This window comes from Protopterus annectens, chromosome 1.part2 (assembly GCF_019279795.1).
Source record: "Protopterus annectens isolate FY-2018-M chromosome 1.part2, PAN1.0, whole genome shotgun sequence".
Classification (NCBI taxonomy): domain Eukaryota; kingdom Metazoa; phylum Chordata; order Ceratodontiformes; family Protopteridae; genus Protopterus; species Protopterus annectens.
In genome coordinates this window covers 1,003,577,507-1,003,596,079 of record NC_056727.1, presented here as the reverse complement: position 1 = coordinate 1,003,596,079, position 18,573 = coordinate 1,003,577,507, and the positions used below count along the sequence as shown (strand labels likewise).

At 39.2% G+C, this 18,573-nt stretch overlaps 1 protein-coding gene across 1 annotated transcript in view; it reads left to right on the top strand.

The window, feature by feature from the left end:
* RIMS3 (regulating synaptic membrane exocytosis 3) overlaps nucleotides 1-18,573 on the top strand; it is a 1,682,810-nt gene that overhangs the window by 596,453 nt on the left and 1,067,784 nt on the right. The window lies entirely within an intron of this gene.

Sequence of the window (18,573 nt, the reverse complement as noted above, 5' to 3'; positions counted from 1 at the left end):
TCCTGTCAGGTTCCAAAGTGCTGCTGCCAGAGTTCCAAAGAAACCAGATGCTGGTTAGAGGATGACATCACTTCTAATCACCTGACTTAGGTACAATACACACATCTGAAAGCTATAACATAATTTCAAGCTTTCCACCATTCCAGAGCTCTCTGATAAACATACACATTTGAGCAGTTACAACAATGCAACCTAATATACATGCATACAGTCTTTCTGTCCAACAGGACCTACTGTTGATGCATTTTTAACACAAGTAACTTTACAAGTATATTTTTAACTCAAACAGTTGTACAAATCAGTGTGATAGTCAAATAACATAAAATTCTTTACAAAACTTAAGCTAGCTATGCTGGCATATGTACACATGTGCTGCCCTACTCTCCCTGACACAGATGGCACTACCTCATAACATCACAATCACTGTTTTTTTTTATTTTCTTCATCAATTGACTTAAAAGAGTTAAATATCCTTACAGATTTTTCCCTAGCAACATGCATGAGATATCAGAATTTTCAGATAATCCACCTGTAGTGAAAAGACAATCAAAATACTGCATCCAAAGTGTCCTTCTAGCTTTCCGTCAGGTTTCCTTCTTGTGGCAAAAGTAGCCTAGTTGAATGCAGTTGCATTATGTTGTAGTTACAAATGTAGAGACTCAACACCAAATATATTGCATCTCTTCTACAGGTGTTATTTCCTCAGTTCTGGTGGATATTTCTACAACTCCGTCACCATGACATGTCAGGAAGCTTATCAATTAATGCACTGTGATGTAATGTAATATCATGACATCCTTTTTGTAAATGCTTTCTTTAGAACTTCTATGTCAACATGAATAACTGAAACCAGTCAATTAGCCTTTAAATATAAAGATGCATTTCTAAGAGGATTTTGTCATGTGGCAGGCTAAGTACTCAGATGCTATGTCCTTTAGAAAATGATAGTTTTCACTACTGATTTCAGAATAAAAGGATTCATGTTATTAAATTTGATGAGCTTATGCAGTTTTTTAGAGCGTTAGTAAAATACTTTACCGTCAAGTCATTCTAAGGTACAAATATATTTAATTTATATTTTATTCAAATATAAAAAATACAGAAATAAGTTGATTTGGTAAATTGTGCCTCCAATTATAGTGTCAGATTCAAAGATGTTTAAAACATGGCAGAAGGGTTAAAACTGCATTCTCTGATAAAACTGTTCACAATTCTGTTAGTCTAGAAGTACCTAGAACAAACCTTACAGCAAGCTAGAGAAGGTGGATTTAACTAGGGCAGTAGCAATAGGTCCAAGAGAAATTGTTCCCTCACAAATTGTAAATTGAATCATGATTGATTTCATGTCTTTTTTATTTGTATTTCATAGGTTCATAGGTTCATACTAGGCTATCTGCCCTAGGGCATTTATAAGCCTAGCCAGAGTGTGTTTGGCTTTCGCCACCCATTTTAAATTAATTTTGCTATGCCTTTTTTTGAGGTTAGTACACTGTGCCTCTGTCTAACAGTGACACAGAAGAGATAGCCGGGGTAAACCTAAGGTCCCCATCCACTCATCAAGATTCCTCTTGAAGAGAGTCAATGTGGGACTCTGCCTAACCTGGACTGGGATTTTATTCCACAGTGAAGGGAGCCCCTGGGTTATGAATCTGTCCCTCCAGCATGTCCTATTTATTTCAGTGCTGAGGTTCAAGTCTCTCGAGCGCATAGCTCGATGGGATTTGGATTTTCTGAGGTGCAGCATGTCCATTAATTCCGGGTTGGACATGGCTTTATACGTCAGGCACAGATCGCCTCTGAGCAGATGGTATGCCACTGAGTAGAGCTGGAGTTTCTTTAACCGGGCAGCATATGGCATCTGTTTGAGCCCTTTGATCCTCTTGGTGAGGTACTTTTGGGGTCTTTCCAGTTGCTGCAGGTGTCTGGTAAGGTACATCCCAAAAGGGGCATTGTACTCAATTATGGGCCTGATGAGGGATGAGTAAAGAGGTATGATGACCTCCCCTGATCTAGATGTGAATCCCTTCATGATTAGGTGGGCTATATAAAATGTTTTTCTAACCACTTTGGCCACGTGGTTGTCAAATGAGAGATTGCTATCAACTTGGGTCCCCAGGTCCCTAATGACTTCTTCTGTACTTAATGGATTACCACCTATGTGGTAATTTGTGGGCACTTTGTTTTTGCCAAAGGGGATGACTATACACTTTTTGGTGTTTAGCTTGAGGCCATGGCTCTGGCACCAGTTGTCTGTTTCTATGAGGCCCTTTTGGAGGATGCTTGTGTCGGCTGGAGAGTTGATTATGGCACCCAGTTTGCAGTCATCTGCGAACTTGATCAGCCACAGTCCTTCCGTGTTGGCCTGTACCGCCGAGAAATATATACCGAACAAGAGAGGTCCCAGGACTGAGCCTTGTGGGACGCCACTTGTAACTGGTTTGGAGTCTGACATATGGCTCCAGCAATTCTAACCATGTGGGTTCTGTCCTTGAGCCAGTTTGCAACCCATCTAGTGACATAGGGGTTTATATTTAAGCTGGTGAGCTTATCTATAATGCCCGAGTGGGGTATTGTATCGAAGGCTTTTGCGAGGTTCAGGTAGGCTGTGTGGACCACCTTCCCCTCGTCAATGGCCTTGGTGACTGTTTCAAAGAAATCGACCAGGTTTAAGAGGCAGGATCTGCCCTTAACAAAGCCAAACTGGGTAGGATCCAGTGTCTTTAGGTCCCCAATATCTTTATTTATGAGGTCCATGATGATCCTTTCCATAGCTTTGCAGACCAAGCTAGTCAGGCTTATGGGGCGATAGTTTCCAGGATCCGTTGAGGCACCACCTTTGTGGAGAGGGACCACTGTTGCTGTACGCCACTCTTTGGGTACATATCCTGTAGTAAGGCTAAGATTGAACAGTAGTTTTATGTTTGGGTTTAGCTCTTCTTGGAGTTCATGTAGGACGCAGCCCGGGACACCATCTGGTCCCATTGATGCTGTGTTTTTTGCTTTGGAGAGGGTGGCTCTTACCTGAGCATCTGAGATGTCAGGGGGACAGCACTCTGTTGGGACAGATATTTGCCCTTTTGGTGGGGAGAGGGGGCAGAAGTTTGCACTGAACCTGTCAGCTAGGATGTTGGCAATGTCTGTGGGCTCGGTGTATTTTTTGTCATTTTGGACTAATTCTGAGCATATCTGGGAATTCCCACCCAGGTTCCTAACATAACTAAAGAAAGCCTTGTGATTATCCTTAGTGTCCTGTGCAATTTTTCTCTCGAAGCTGGCCTTAGACGATTTTATGAGTGCCCCTAGTTTTTTGCTAATACTGATCAGAGATGCCTTCCCTTTTTGGGATTTTGCTCTATCATGTAGTAGCTTCCTCCTTCTATTGTATAGTTTGTTTATGGCTGGGGTCCACCAGACAGGACGTCTGCCTTTGGAGGATTGGGTCTTGGTTTTATTTGGGATTGCATGATCCATGCATTCCTGAAGGTGTTCATAGAATGTGTTTATAAAGGATTCTGCGGTCTGGGCCGTATTTTCCACAGGCCCGGGAGCTTTGAAGGATTTCGCCTCAGTTTTGAGGCGTGTGAAATTTGCTTTAGAGAAGTTTTTCACTGTGGTTTTCTGGGCAGGGGGTGGGGTCGGGATGTGAATATCCAGTGAGATTAGTTTATGGTCTGATCTTACCAGTGAGGGATACACTTCTGGTCTGGAGCATAGTGTCCCCATGTTGGTGATGATCAGGTCCAGTATGTTTTCCCCTCTTGTGGGATTGGTAACAAGTTGTTCCATAGCATTTGAGTTTATAAATTCTAGGAACCTTTGGGCTAGGGTGTTGGAGCTAGAGTAATGCTCCCAGTCTATGTTTGGGTAGTTGATGTCGCCCAATATAATGGTGTTTAGAGAGACCTTCATATTTTCCAGTATTCTCAGGAAGGCCAAGTGGGGTTCCTGTGTTTGGGAGGGTGGTCTGTAGCAGGCTATAAACTGGAAGGCAGTTTTACCCACAGTTAGTTGCACATGGATAGTCTCTGATGCTTCGTGCTGTGCCACCAACCTGGAGGTGTGGGTATCTTTGACGAATATTGATACTCCCCCTCCTTTTGTGGTTCGTTCCAAGTTTTGGGGCCGAAAAACATGGTATGAGGTGTAACCTGGTAGTGCTGGGGTGCTCTTGGGAGCCTTGAACCAGGTTTCTGTTACTGCACAGATATCGATGTTCTCCATGCTAAGGAGAGTTTCGAGTGCATGCATCTTGAGGTTTAGACTTCTGGCATTGAGTAGCATTACTCTTAGTTTCTTATCCCTTGTGATACCTATGGAGGTGGGTTTGTCTTTTGAGCCTTGCCTAAAAAAGGCACTATGGGGGTAGCAAGAGCCTTTGCCAATATTCGAAAGCCCAGGGGTGACAGGTGCAAGCCGTCCCTAGCGAAGCATCGTGGCTTCTCGAGCATGTCATCCCAGGCTGAGAGACATTGGATCCCCTTTGAATGACACCAACACTTAAGCCAATTGTTGAAATTGATCATCTTGTCTTCATATTGTGGCATCATTCTTGGTGAGGGTAAGATGCTACTCAAGGTCAGGGTCATACCGGCCTGGGCTACATGCTCAGAGAGCTCCTCTATGTCTCTTTTCATGTAGTCCAGGGAGGTACGTCTCAGGTCATTCACACCAGCATGGACAATGACTGAGTCATATTTGTACTTGCCTTGGAGTGACCTGAGTGCTTGTGTTATGTGGCGGATCCTAGCGCCCAACAGGCAGCTCACTGTGACCTTCTCCTTGTTCAGCCTGGTGAGCGGGACGTCAGTGTGCCTGATGATAGAGTCACCTATTACAAGTGTATCAGGTGTGTTGTTTAGCCTTAAGGGCTGTGACTGTTCAGCACACTGGCTTTGTGAGCTATGTGTTGCACGTGTTTTGTTTTGGGGTAGCGGTTGCTTGGGTGTCTGCTTTGGAGGTCTCTGCTGCTTAGGCAGATTTTTATTTAGAGCCTCCGAGTATGTTTTTGTGTGTTTATGTGTTTGGTTTGTTGTCGTGGTAGGTCTATGTGAGACTGGAATTGTAGTGAGTGTGGTTTCCTTCTCCTCCTGACTGGTTATGCCAGTACTGAGTTGAGAGAGCTTAGCCTCCAGTTTGGCTATATGGTTGCATCTCTCACATGTGTTGGAATTTGTTGGGAGGAGGAGAGGGTTGTCTGTGTACATGAGGCAGTTGTAACATTGCCTCAAGATTCCCAGATTCACCAGCTGGGCCGGAGAGGAGATTGACAACTGACCTTTGGACATGCTAGAATAGTATTGGGAATTCCTTTATAATTGAAAAAAAGGGCCAATGGGGAACAAGGTACTCAAGGGGAGTTTGTGAGTTTGTAGTGCTTTTAATTTTTTAGAGCTGACTTATATAATTGCTTTAGTGAGCAAGTGCCAGGTAACTTAAATGCAATAACGACAAACATTAACTTTCTTTCAAGTGAAACAAGGAAATAAGTACAGTAAGCAATGCAGATATCACTAGGGATCCACAGAAGTGCTAAAAGGCCGCGCTTTAGGTGGAATTAGCGTTTCAGGGAAATAAACAAACAACAAGCATACAAATAAAGCTAGATTCAGCAGGCCTGGATCTAGTCTATGCTACAGCAAACAAGGTGTACCAATTTCAGTAAGAAACAGTTAGAATATGCAGGCACTATAAGCCTCTAACCAGAAATTCCCTGCTCAGAAGGGCAGAGTCCAGCCTCTCCTCACACAAGAGTGCAGACCGCAGTCCTTCTTAACGTAAAATAACTGGCCTGAAGCCCAAGTGCTTTAAACCAGAACTAATGCACTTTTAGAATAACAGACACTGAGCTCTCAATCAGCAGTTCCCAACTTAGAAGGATGTAAGCTAACTGTCCTGCCACCACAGTGCAGGCCACAAACCTTCCTAATGTAAAACAACTGGTCTGAAGCCCAAGTGCTTAATCCAAAAGACTTAGAAATGATAGCTACACTTTAATCAAGTTACTACCAGCAGTAATAAATACAACTGAATACTTTAAAGAATGCCTGGATTAGTGCTCAAGTTATACAAACAAAGCTAGATTCAGCAGGCCTGAATCTAGTCTATGCTACAGCAAACGAGGTGTACCAATTTCAGTAAGAAGCAGTTCAAATATGCAGGCACTATAAGCTTTAACCAGAAATTCCCAGCTCAGAAGGACAGAGTCCAGCCTCTCCTCCCACAAGAGTGCAGAACACGAACCCTCTTAATGTAAAATAACTGGCCTCAAGCCCAAGTGCTTAAACCAGAATTAATACACTTTTAGAATAACAGACACTGAGCCCTCAATCAGCAGTTCCCAACTTAGAAGGATGTAAGCTACCTGTTCTGCCACTACAGTGCAGACCACAAACCTTCCTAATGTAAAACTGGTCTGAAGCCCAGGTGCTTAAACTAAAAGGCTTACAATGAGTTACACCAAGCAGTAATAAATACAATTGAGTACTTTTAAGATGACGCAAAAGCAAAATAAAGTAGGAAAAAACACAAATACAGTAAAAGCAGATACATTTTTTTTTTTTTTTTTTTTTTTGGAAAGAGAGAAAGGAGTAGCAGAAACTAAGCTGATTGGCCTTCTCAAATGCTCTCCCTGTACTGGGTAGAATGAGGTAATGACACTAGACTGGGAGGAGGGTCCCAGATCAAATTTACACTAGGGACAGGCAACTGCAAAGCCACCAACTATAAAAACACTATACCAACAGGAGGGAGGGTGGGAAACAAACAGCAGAAATGTTACTCACAGCTGAAAAGCAGCAGTGAGCCTTTAAATGAAAGTTTTAAACAGCTAAAGGAGCCACTAGAAAAAGAGTTTAACTGCAACAAGTTATCATAAACAAACAACCCAACAGATGCTTAATAAGAGTGGACAATTTCCAGTTAATACCTCACACACAGTGAAACTAGCTAGAAAAAATACACAGTAGACAAAGTGCTATAAACAACAAAGAAATAAAGAACAAAATAAACAAAAAACAGGATACTTAATGTTATATATTGTAGCTCCGAGTTTGCTGAGTGTTCTTCCTTCGATCAGCTCACTGTATTTTATATTTGTGTATGTGAGTAATCCCACTGATGAAATTTTCCCTTTTGTTGGGTTACCCAGGAGCACGGGCTAATTAACTGACTTGCTCAAAGTCACATAGCTAGCAAATAGAGGTTGAAGGAACCAAACCTTGCATAGTGTGCTGTGAGAAACCACCCAGATCCTTAATCTTCTGTGCTAACTGCCAGATAGTCGTCTGTTTTGACAGCTGTACTATGAAAGACATTATTCTTTTATTACAAGACTTCAAAAGGCATCGCCCATCAGAACTCACACTGCACAATAAACCTCTGCAAACCAGGACCTTGATTTTATAGCTTCTGCAATGCTTTCATTTACAGAAGGACTGATCTTGGTTTAATTTTTACTTGTTGAACTACTTTTTCACCAAAAAAAAAAAAACACAAGATTATCAAATGCAAAGAAATGTGTTATTCTTCTCATGATTTACAGTATACTTCAGTTACTTATTTATGCATTTACATTGAAGTGAAACACCTTTTGGGATAACACTTTTGTTACAAATGTGCTATGGACATTGCAAGTAGCTCTCGTTCAATTTTTGTAATCAGATATGCAGAAAATGACAGGAATTTCCTCATTCAGCGACTAAATGGAAGAAAACAAATATATGCAGTATAATGAGAATCATGAGAAAGCAACGTGGGCTAGTACAATTCGAATGCTCTCCAGCACTGTGGCTTAGAATCTTAGTTGTTAAGGCCCACTGCTTTGTTTGACCTGGATCATTAATAGTGTTTATCAGCTATCATTAAGTCTAATATAAGGTGAAAATTTAGTTTCAACAGAATACATTTGGATGAAATTATTGTCTTACCTGATAATGCAGAAAGGTATTTAATGGTAATAAACAAACTATTTAAACAGTCTGAAGGAAAAGTGATCATTTTAATACATCGCTAGTGCAAGAGGAAATGTTGACAGTTGAAATTCTAAACATGAATATCAAATCAGTCGGAAGCTCGGGTCTTTTTTGTTTGCATTAAAGGTATCCATATTATTTTTACAACCAGGTGAGTTCAATGACATTTTATTAGAGTGCTAAGATTCCCTATGCAGAGGTATTTTTAAACTGTGACTATAACTTATTGTGTGTCTGTGTGTATGTGTTTTTCTGTCAGTATCAACTCATTAAGAAAAAATGCAATATATATAAAATATGAACAAATTAAATTAAGTATAAAGAGAGCACCTCCCTTCACTACCATATGAGGAACTGTGTCACTTAAAACACCATACTTAAATATTACAAGTGCTAAGTAGTGGAACCTAGTTTGCACCCATTCCCAACATGGTATCACTGCAAAGTTAGAATATTTTGTCTTAATAATTCTCTTTCTGCTTAGTTTACTTTAATTTGGTCTTCTGCTTTAGAAGAGTATAACCTATCTGTGCATTATCTCTATAACATGTATCTGTCTATCTATCTATCTATCTATCTATCTATCTATCTATCTATGTGTGTGTGTGTGTGTGTGTGTGTGTGTGTGTGTGTGTGTGTGTGTGTGTGTGTGTGTGTGTGTGCTGTATGCATGCGTATTGAGCACATTTTAAAGTATAGGAGACAGTTTTCTTCATATCCAAATGTGAGCATGTTTGTTCTCAACAGAACTTTTCATTTCCATATTTTTGTAAATTAAAGTTTTAGGTTAGGATTATTCATTGCATGCCTATATTTTTTGTCTTGTCATTTGCTGTTTCTTCAGTTACACTACTTTTCTGTAATGACCCACTGTTTTAGGCATTTTCCAGCAGCAATACTAAAGGTTTTAGGCAGACAGTCTTGGAAGGTAAGAATTTGCTTCATGACTGCTGCATTTTCTGCTGTAGGGGGATTAATTTACTTACTGAGAAACGTCAGCTTTTAGCGTTTGCTAGGTTTCCACTGTACTTCTTTCTGCCTTCCTACTAGCAGTTTTCCTTTCTCTACCATTTAACTTTAACTTTTCTGTCTGTTTAATAGGGCTAACATTTCATTTTATTCCATCACTGTGTGGCTACTTTCCTGCAAACTCCCTTCCCCCACTCACAGTTTCTTTTACTACTAACTCCAGCTCAACACAGACGTTATCAGACCACATATCCGTATAACGTTTAAAGGACTCTACTGAAGCAATGTTGTCTTCCATGCTCCTACTGCCTCATTCACATAAACTTGTTTGGGATGTTTTTTTTTTTTTTTTTAAACCTGCAACTTTTGTTTTCTTGTAAAACCTAATGACATGTACATCAGAAGAAGTCCTAATGAGAATCAAAATATTCACATGCAATCATGAAAAAGTTATTCTTTCTTTATCCATGATTCTTTTCATTTATTTGAATTTCAATCACCAAAACACACACCACGTCCCGGCACTATTAAGGCTGTCCTTTGTCTCTCTTTTAGTCTGCTACACCTCCGTACTATTTTGCCAGCATAAACCACGAATAACGAATAGGTAGTAAATAATTTCTTTAATTTAAGCAAACAAAACAAGTTAAAAACTCCTCAGATTTAGCGCTTTCATCTCCCACAACGGAGACTTCCTCAGAATCCTCAGAAAAGAAAAGATAGTCCCTAAGGGGCTTCGAATTAACAAATTTCCCAACAGTAGTTTTCATGATGAAATGTTTTTTAAAAAAGTATGTGACATTTTAAATGAATGTGGATTGACAATTTTAAGGGCAATGATTGAATATAACACTGAAGTATTAGAGAAGTTGAAAAATGATATTGACAAAATTCATGCTGATATTAATAATGATTTACTGCACTCTTTGGAAGAATATAAAGTGGTATATTACAGAACACTGCATGATGCTGATATGGCAGCAAATATTAATATTAACCGTAAGTTAAAAAAATTGGATAGGGATATTTTAGTTTATGAAAAGGGTAATGCGATAATTTTGGGAAACCAACCCCTAATCAGAGGCCTAACAACTATTTTAAACCTTCTTTTCAGAATAAGAATAATAATTTTTTCCCACAAAAAGGAGGGGTTTGGGAGAAACCGTGGGAACATGAAGTAATAGATGTTAATAACCAAGCGTATTATGACCAATTCCCTAATCTTGAAAGGGCAGGTAGTATGACTAACAATGATGCCCTGTAGAAACAGAAGAAATCGGAGATCAGAGAGGTTGAGAAATAGAAATCAGCAGACCTCTTATGCACAAGCTACATCAGGAAATAATGCAGGATTGGGAGGGGGCCGTGAGCAGAATTTTCACTAACCCCTGCCCCTGAATTAACACATGATTTTGAATATACTACTGATACTGACAATACTGATTTTAATGGGATTTTAAATACATATAATAATTTTAATATTTTTAACTACACGGATATTACTGTTGACAAAAGTTTTTTTGAACTGTTTATTAAAGGTTTCACCTTTGTTCCAGTGGTTAAACCTAGCATTGACAAATTTATCCTGGATATCAAACTATTTACTAGCAGCTTAATTTTAGGCATATATTCAATGATAGAACTGAACATACCAAGATGAACCCTTTAGCTAGGCGCAGCATATACAATCCACCTTTACAGTATGAAATTCTGAATTTTGAAAGATGTGTAATTAATAAAATACGGGATGAACACAAAGTAAGAAATAGGGTGCAAAGTAATTTGGACAAAAAGGAAATAAAATTATTACATGATTTAAGTAACAACAATAAAATCACAGTGATGAAGCCAGATAAGGGGAGGCATAGTCATCATGGACAAATGGGACTATACCAAGAGAATGAAAGATATCTTAGATAAAGACCACCAGTATTGTTTGGTGACTAAAACGAGATAAACATACTGTACAGGAAAATAGATTTAATTTTAGATGATAATTTGTTCTGTGGTATGATAGATCTCGAGTTACATAAGTTTTGACAGTACCAAAACCAGTTATACCAGCTATTTTGGTATACGAAGATACACAAGTCGGTGGTGGATCCCCATGAGACCAATAGTGGCCTCGCAAGGATCAAAGACTCAGACCATGGCAATTTATGTAGACACTATGACTAAGGAATTTTATAATAGATATGAACATATAATTAAAGATTCCTGGGATTTTTTGACTAAAATTAATGAAAGTGCCTACAGTGATGAAACGTATTTTATAACAGTAGATGTTAAAGATTTATTTTCTGTTATTCCACAAACCATTGGTATGGAATGGTTTGAAGAGGTGCTACAGAGATGAAATTTCTTACACCAATTCAATATAGAATGGTTTTAGAATGCATGGAATTAGTGTTAAAATATAATTTTGTATACTTTGAAGGAGATTACTACCATCAGAAAGAAGGGTATTGCGCACCAGTCGCCCGAGCACCAGTTTATGCTAATATAATTATGCTACACTGGGAAAAACAATATGTTTTTAAATCTGGGTACAATCAATACATTGTCAAGTATTTTAGGTTCCTGGACGACATTTTTATCTTATGGAATGGAAATAGGGAGAATATAATGGATTTTTTAGAGTATATTAACAAGACTACATCCTTTTTGAGTTTTGTGCATCAAATAGATACAGATGAAATACACTTCCTAGACATTAAGTTGAGTAAAGACAAAATAAGAAAATGTTACAGATCAAATGTATTTAGGAAGGAATATTTTTCCAATTCCTATCTCCATTACTGTAGTGACCACCCATATCAACTAAAGAAAAATGTGGTCAAGGGACAAATGATCAGGATGGCAAGGATGATATCAGAGGAAGAAGATTTCCTGAATGAAATGAAACATGTGGAGACAATGTTTATTGAAAGAGGTTATCCTAAAGATATTATAACATCTATAAAAGAATATGTAATGCAGGGCAGGCGGACCAGATATAAACCTCTGATATGTAAGAGTGTAAACACTATAGGTGATAATGAGATGCATAGTAATAACAATAATGTCAATACCATTAATTCTAACATGGATGGTGGTGATGAAAATAATGGGACCCGCAATAATTTCACACCATATCTTACCATTACCTATTATAAAGATATAGGGTGGTTGAAGAAGAGTATTTATGAAGTTTGGAACATGTTCAAAAATATGGCAGTAAAAACTGATGTTTTCAAGAGTGAGCTTAAATTCAGTTTTAGAAGGAATATGAATATAAAGAACACCTTAGAGAGAAAGAAAATAGAGAAGGAAGGGACTAGTAAAAAATGTGGAACTTTTAAGTGTGGTCGGTGTGCACAATGTCCATACATTGCAGATACAAAGGAATTAACACTACCCAATTTACATTTGACTTTAAAAGCTAAAAAATATAGCACCTGTTATTCTAAAGGGGTTATATACTTAGTAAAATGTAAAGCATGTCAAAAATACTATATTGGGAAAACTGAAAGGCAGCTCAAAAATAGAATATATGAGCATATAAGGGATATAAATAGGCATAATGATAATAATGCTCTGTATCGTCATGCAATAGAATGCCAAAAAGCAGATTATAAATTTTGGGTACTGGAAGTAGTAGAATGTATGGAAAGAGGGGGTGATTGGGAAACCAAAGTGGAGTACAGGGAGATGATATGGCAACTCCGACTTGATGCCTGTGGTATTTGGGGTCTGAATGACCATATATCTATCACCCCTGTACTAAAAATTTTAGCTAATGACCCAAAAATCAAAAATTGAAAAAGTACAAAAGGATATAAAAAGTATCCCTACCTATGCTCCTTAAAAAGGTTTTTTTAAAATACTTTTTAAAATACTTTTTAAAATACTTTTTAAAATACTTTTTAAAACACTGTTAAATGTTCTTAAATGTTTATAAAGGTCTGTGGGTTCTGAAGTGGTTTGTAAATGCTCCAGGATATGTGTTTTTGAACATGGTTTTGAAATAGTTATTGAAATGTTTTTTAAAATGAACGTGAGAAATGAACATGAAAAGTATTTTGAAGTGGGTTTTTGGAATGTTTTTCAGATATGGTGAATGGCCTGTATAACAATATATTCATTTAATTTAATGTATATTTTTATATTATTCATATTTATATTTATCCATAATTATGATATATATATATTTATAATACTATTTATTTATTTAATCAATCAATTGCACAAATTGTATATTAATATATGTGTTTTTATTATTGCCAATGTGTTTTATGTATTGTGTAGTATATATATGTTTTTTGACTAACATCAAGATATTTTTATTTATTCAATATGCATTTATTTATTTATATGCACTTAATATGCACTTTATGACATAGTCAGTATCTTTATTGGAAGTAATATTTAGATTCTTTCATTTCATATGGAGTATTTTCATTTTATCAAACTTTATATGCTTTCAACATAAAAAGTGTTGCCCTTTTAAATCTGAGTCAAACTACAAAGTAATTAATTAATCAATTAACTACTGTTGGGAATTAAGGTACAATATAAAATGAGTGTTTGGATTAGTCTTTAACTGGATTCTGAGGAAGTCTCCGTTGTGGGAGATGAAAGCGCTAAATCTGAGGAGTTTTTAACTTGTTTTGTTTGCTTAAATTAAAGAAATTATTTACTACCTATTCGTTATTCGTGGTTTATGCTGGCAAAATAGTACGGAGGTGTAGCAGACTAAAAGAGAGACAAAGGACAGCCTTAATAGTGCCGGGACGTGGTGTGTGTTTTGGTGATTGAATTTTCTTGGTTACCAGTTTTTAGTTTTTTTATTTATTTGAATTTGTTAATTGGGCATAGCACTTACGGGAGTACAAGCCTAGAAGTAAATAGAGGAATATATAAAGGCAACAGAATTCAGATTATTTAGACACAGAATATTTACAACACTGAATACTTTTATTGTAAAATGCAAGAATACTTAATGCAGATATGTAGATTAACAGCAAGCAGTCAAGTATAAGCTAAAAATAAAATAAAAGTGACTAAAAAAGTAGACGATTGAGGACATGGTGGTAGGAAAAATTTGGTTGTCATAGTAGGCGCAATATAAGTGAAATGTTGTCTGGAGATTTAGAGCTGAAAAGTACAGTTGAAGATTTTACGTAATCTGCCTAACAAAAACTTGGGTTATATACATAAACCTAGGTAGACGAATAGCTGAAAGTATGTTTAAAGGAAGAAATCTTGCTTAATCCACAATAACAGTATACATATTTTACTGTTTTTGCTACTTTTCTGAAAAAAAAAAAAATGTATCTGCTATTACTGAATTTGTGTTTCTTCCTACTTTATTTTGCTTTTGCGTCATCTTAAAAGTACTCAATTGTATTTACTACTGCTTGGTGTATCTCATTCTAAGCCTTTTAGTTTAAGCACTTGGGCTTCAGACCAGTTGTTTTACATTAAGAAGGTATGTGGTCTGCACTGTGGTGGCAGAACAGGTAGCTTACATCCTTCTAAGTTGGGAACTGCTGATTGAGGGCTCAGTGTCTGTTATTCTAAAAGTGTATTAATTCTGGTTTAAGCACTTGGGCTTCAGGCCAGTTATTTTGCATTAAAAGGGTTCGTGGTCTGCACTCTTGTGGGAGGAGAGGCTGGACTCTGCCCTTCTGAGCTGGGAATTTCTGGTTAAAGGCTTATAGTGCCTGCGTATTTGAACTGCTTCTTACTGAAATTGGTACACCTTGTTTGCTGTAGCATAGACTAGATCCAGGCCTGCTGAATCTAGCTTTGTTTGTATAACTTGAGCACTAATCCAGGCATTCTTTAAAGTATTCAGTTGTATTTATTACTGCTTGGTAGTAACTTGATTAAAGTGTAGCTATCATTCTAAGTCTTTTGGATTAAGCACTTGGGCTTCAGACCAGTTGTTTTACATTAGGAAGGTTTGTGGCCTGCACTGTGGTGGCAGGACAGGTAGCTTACATCCTTCTAAGTTGGGAACTGCTGATTGAGGGCTCAGTGTCTGTTATTCTAAAAGTGTATTAGTTCTGGTTTAAGCACTTGGGCTTCAGGCCAGTTATTTTACATTAAGAAGGTTCGTGGTCTGCACTCGTGTGGGAGGAGAGGCTGGACTCTGCCCTTTTGAGCTGGGAATTCTGGTTAAAGGCTTATAGTGCCTGCATATTTGAACTGTTTCTTACTGAAATTGGTACACCTTGTTTGCTGTAGCATAGACTAGATCCAGGCCTGCTGAATCTAGCTTTGTTTATATGCTTGTTGTTTGTTTGCTTGTTATTTCCCTGAAATGCTAATTCCACCTAAAACGCGGCTTTTCAGCGCTTCTGTGGATCCCTAGTGATATCTGCATTGCTTACTGTACTTATTTCCTTGTTTCACATGAAAGAAAGTTACCATTTGTCATTTTTGCATTTAAGTTACCTGTGACACATTGCATTTAAGTTACCGGGCACTTGCTCACTAAAGCAATTATATAAGTCAGCACTGAAAAATTAAAAGCACTACACCCTCACAAACTCCCCTTGATTACCTTTTTCCCCATTAGCCCTTTTTTTTCAATTATAAAGGAATTCCCAATACTATTCTAGCATGTCCAAAGGTCAGTTGTCAATCTCCTCTCCGGTCCAGCTGGTGAATCTGGAAATCTTGAGGCAATGTTACAACTGCCTCATGTACACAAACAACCCTCTCCTCCTCCCAACAAATTCCAACACATGTGAGAGATGCAACCATATAGCCATACTGGAGGCTAAGCTCTCTCAACTCAGTACTGGCAAAACCAGTCAGGAGGAGAAGGAAACCACACTCATTACAATTCCAGTCTCACATAGACCTACCATGACAGCAAACCAAACACATAAACACACAAAAACATACTCGGAGGCTCTAAATAAAAATCTGCCTAAGCAGCAGAGACCTCCAAAGCAGACACCCAAGCAACCGCTACCCCAAAACAAAACACGTGCAACACATAGCTCACAAAGCCAGTGTGCTGAACAGTCACAGCCCTTAAGGCTAAACAACACACCTGATACACTTGTAATAGGTGACTCTATCATCAGGCACACTGACGTCCTGCTCACCAGGCTGAACAAGGAGAAGGTCACGGTGAGCTGCTTGTCGGGCGCTAGGATCCGCCACATAACACAAGCACTCAGGTCACTCCAAGGCAAGTACAAATATGACTCAGTCATTGTCCATGCTGGTGTGAATGACCTGAGACGTACCTCCCTGGACTACATGAAAAGAGACACAGAGGAGCTCTCTGAGCATGTAGCCCAGGCCGGTATGACCCTGACCTTGAGTAGCATCTTACCCTCACCAAGAATGATGCCACAATATAAAGACAAGATGATCAATTTCAACAATTGACTTAAGTATTGGTGTCATTCAAAGGGGATGCAATGCCTGTCAGCCAGGGTGACATGCTCGACAAGCCACGATGCTTCGCTAGGGATGGCTTGCACCTGTCACCCCCTGGGCTTTTGGATATTGGCAAAGGCTCTTGCTACCCCCATAGTGCCTTTTTAGGCAAGGCTCAAAAGACAAACCCACCTCCATAGGTATCACAAGGGATAAGAAACTAAGAGTAATGCTACTCAATGCCAGAAGTCTAAACCTCAAGATGCACACACTCAAAACTCTCCTTAGCATGGAGAACATCGATATCTGTGCAGTAACAGAAACCTGGTTCAAGGCTCCCGAGAGCACCCCAGCACTACCAGGTTATACCTCATACCATGTTTTTCAGACCCAAAACTTGGACCGAACCACAAAAGGAGGGGGAGTATCAATATTCGTCAAAGATACCCACACCTCCAGGTTGGTGGCACAGCACGAAGCATCAGAGACTATCCATGTGCAACTAACAGTGGGTAAAACTGCCTTCCAGTTTATAGCCTGCTACAGACCACCCTCCCAAACCCAGGAACCCCACTCGGCCTTCCTGAGAACACTGGAAAATATGAAGGTCTCTCCAAACACCATTAAATTGGGCAACTTCAACTACCCAAACATAGACTGGGAGCACTACTCTAGCTCCAACACCCTAGCCTAAAGGTTCCTAGAATTTATAAACTCAAATGCTATGGAACAACTTGTTACCATTCCCACAAGAGGGGAAAACATACTGGACCTGATCATCACCAACATGGGGACTCTATGCTCCAGACCAGAAGTGTATCCCTCATTGGTAAGATCAGACCATAAACTAATCTCACTGGATATTCTCATCCCGACTCCACCCCCTGCCCTGAAAACCATAGTGAAAAACTTCTCTAAAGCAAATTTCACACTCCTCAAAACCGAGGTGAAATCCTTCAAAGCCCCCGGGCCTGTGGAAAATATGGCCCAGACTGCAGAATCCTTTATAAACACATTCTATGAACACCTTCAGGAATGCATGAATCATGCAATCCCAAATAAAACCAAGACCCAATCCTCCAAAGGCAGACGTCCTGTCTGGTGGACCCCAGCCATAAACAAACTATACAATAGAAGGAGGAAGCTACTACATGATAGAGCAAAATCCCAAAAAGGGAAGGCATCTCTGATCAGTATTAGCAAAAAAACTACGGGCACTCATAAAATCGTCTAAGGCCAGCTTAGAGAGAAAAATTGCACAGGACACTAAGGATAATCACAAGGCTTTCTTTAATTATGTTAGGAACCTGGGTGGGAATTCCCAGATATGCTCAGAATTAGTCCAAAATGACATAAAAAACACCGAACCCACAGACATTGCCAACATCCTAGCTGACAGGTTCAGCGCAAACTTCTCCACCCCACCAAAAGGGCAAATATCTATCCCAGCAGAGTGCTGCCCCCCTGACATCTCAGATGCTCAGGTAAGAGCTGCCCTCTCCAAAGCAAAAAACACAGCATCAATGGGACCAGACTGTGTCCCGGGCTGCATCCTACATGAACTCCAAGAAGAGCTAAACCCAAACATAAAACTACTGTTCAATCTCAGCCTTACTACAGGATATGTACCCAAAGAGTGGCGTACAGCAACAGTGGTCCCTCTCCACAAAGGTGGTGCCTCAACGGATCCTGGAAACTATCGCCCCATAAGCCTGACTAGCTTGGTCTGCGAAGCTATGGAAAGGATCATCATGGACCTCATAAATAAAGATATTGGGGACCTACAGACACTGGATCCTACCCAGTTTGGCTTTGTTAAGGGCAGATCCTGCCTCTTAAACCTGGTTGATTTCTTTGAAACAGTCACCAAGGCCATTGACGAGGGGAAGGTGGTCCACACAGCCTACCAGGACCTTGCAAAAGCCTTCGATACAATACCCTTTTGGAGGATGTTTGTGTCAGCTGGAGAGTCGATTATGGCACCCAGTTTGCAGTCATCTGCGAACTTGGTCAGCCACAGTCCTTCCATGTTGGCCTGTACCTCCGAGAAATATATACCGAACAAGAGAGGTCCCAGGACTGAGCCTTGTGGGACACCACTTGTAACTGGTTTGGAGTCTGACATGGCTCCAGCAATTCTAACCATGTGGGTTCTGTCCTTGAGCCAGTTTGCAATCCATCTAGGGGTTTATATTTAAGCTGGTGAGCTTATCTATAATGCCTGAGTGGGGTATTGTATCTTGTGTTAAGT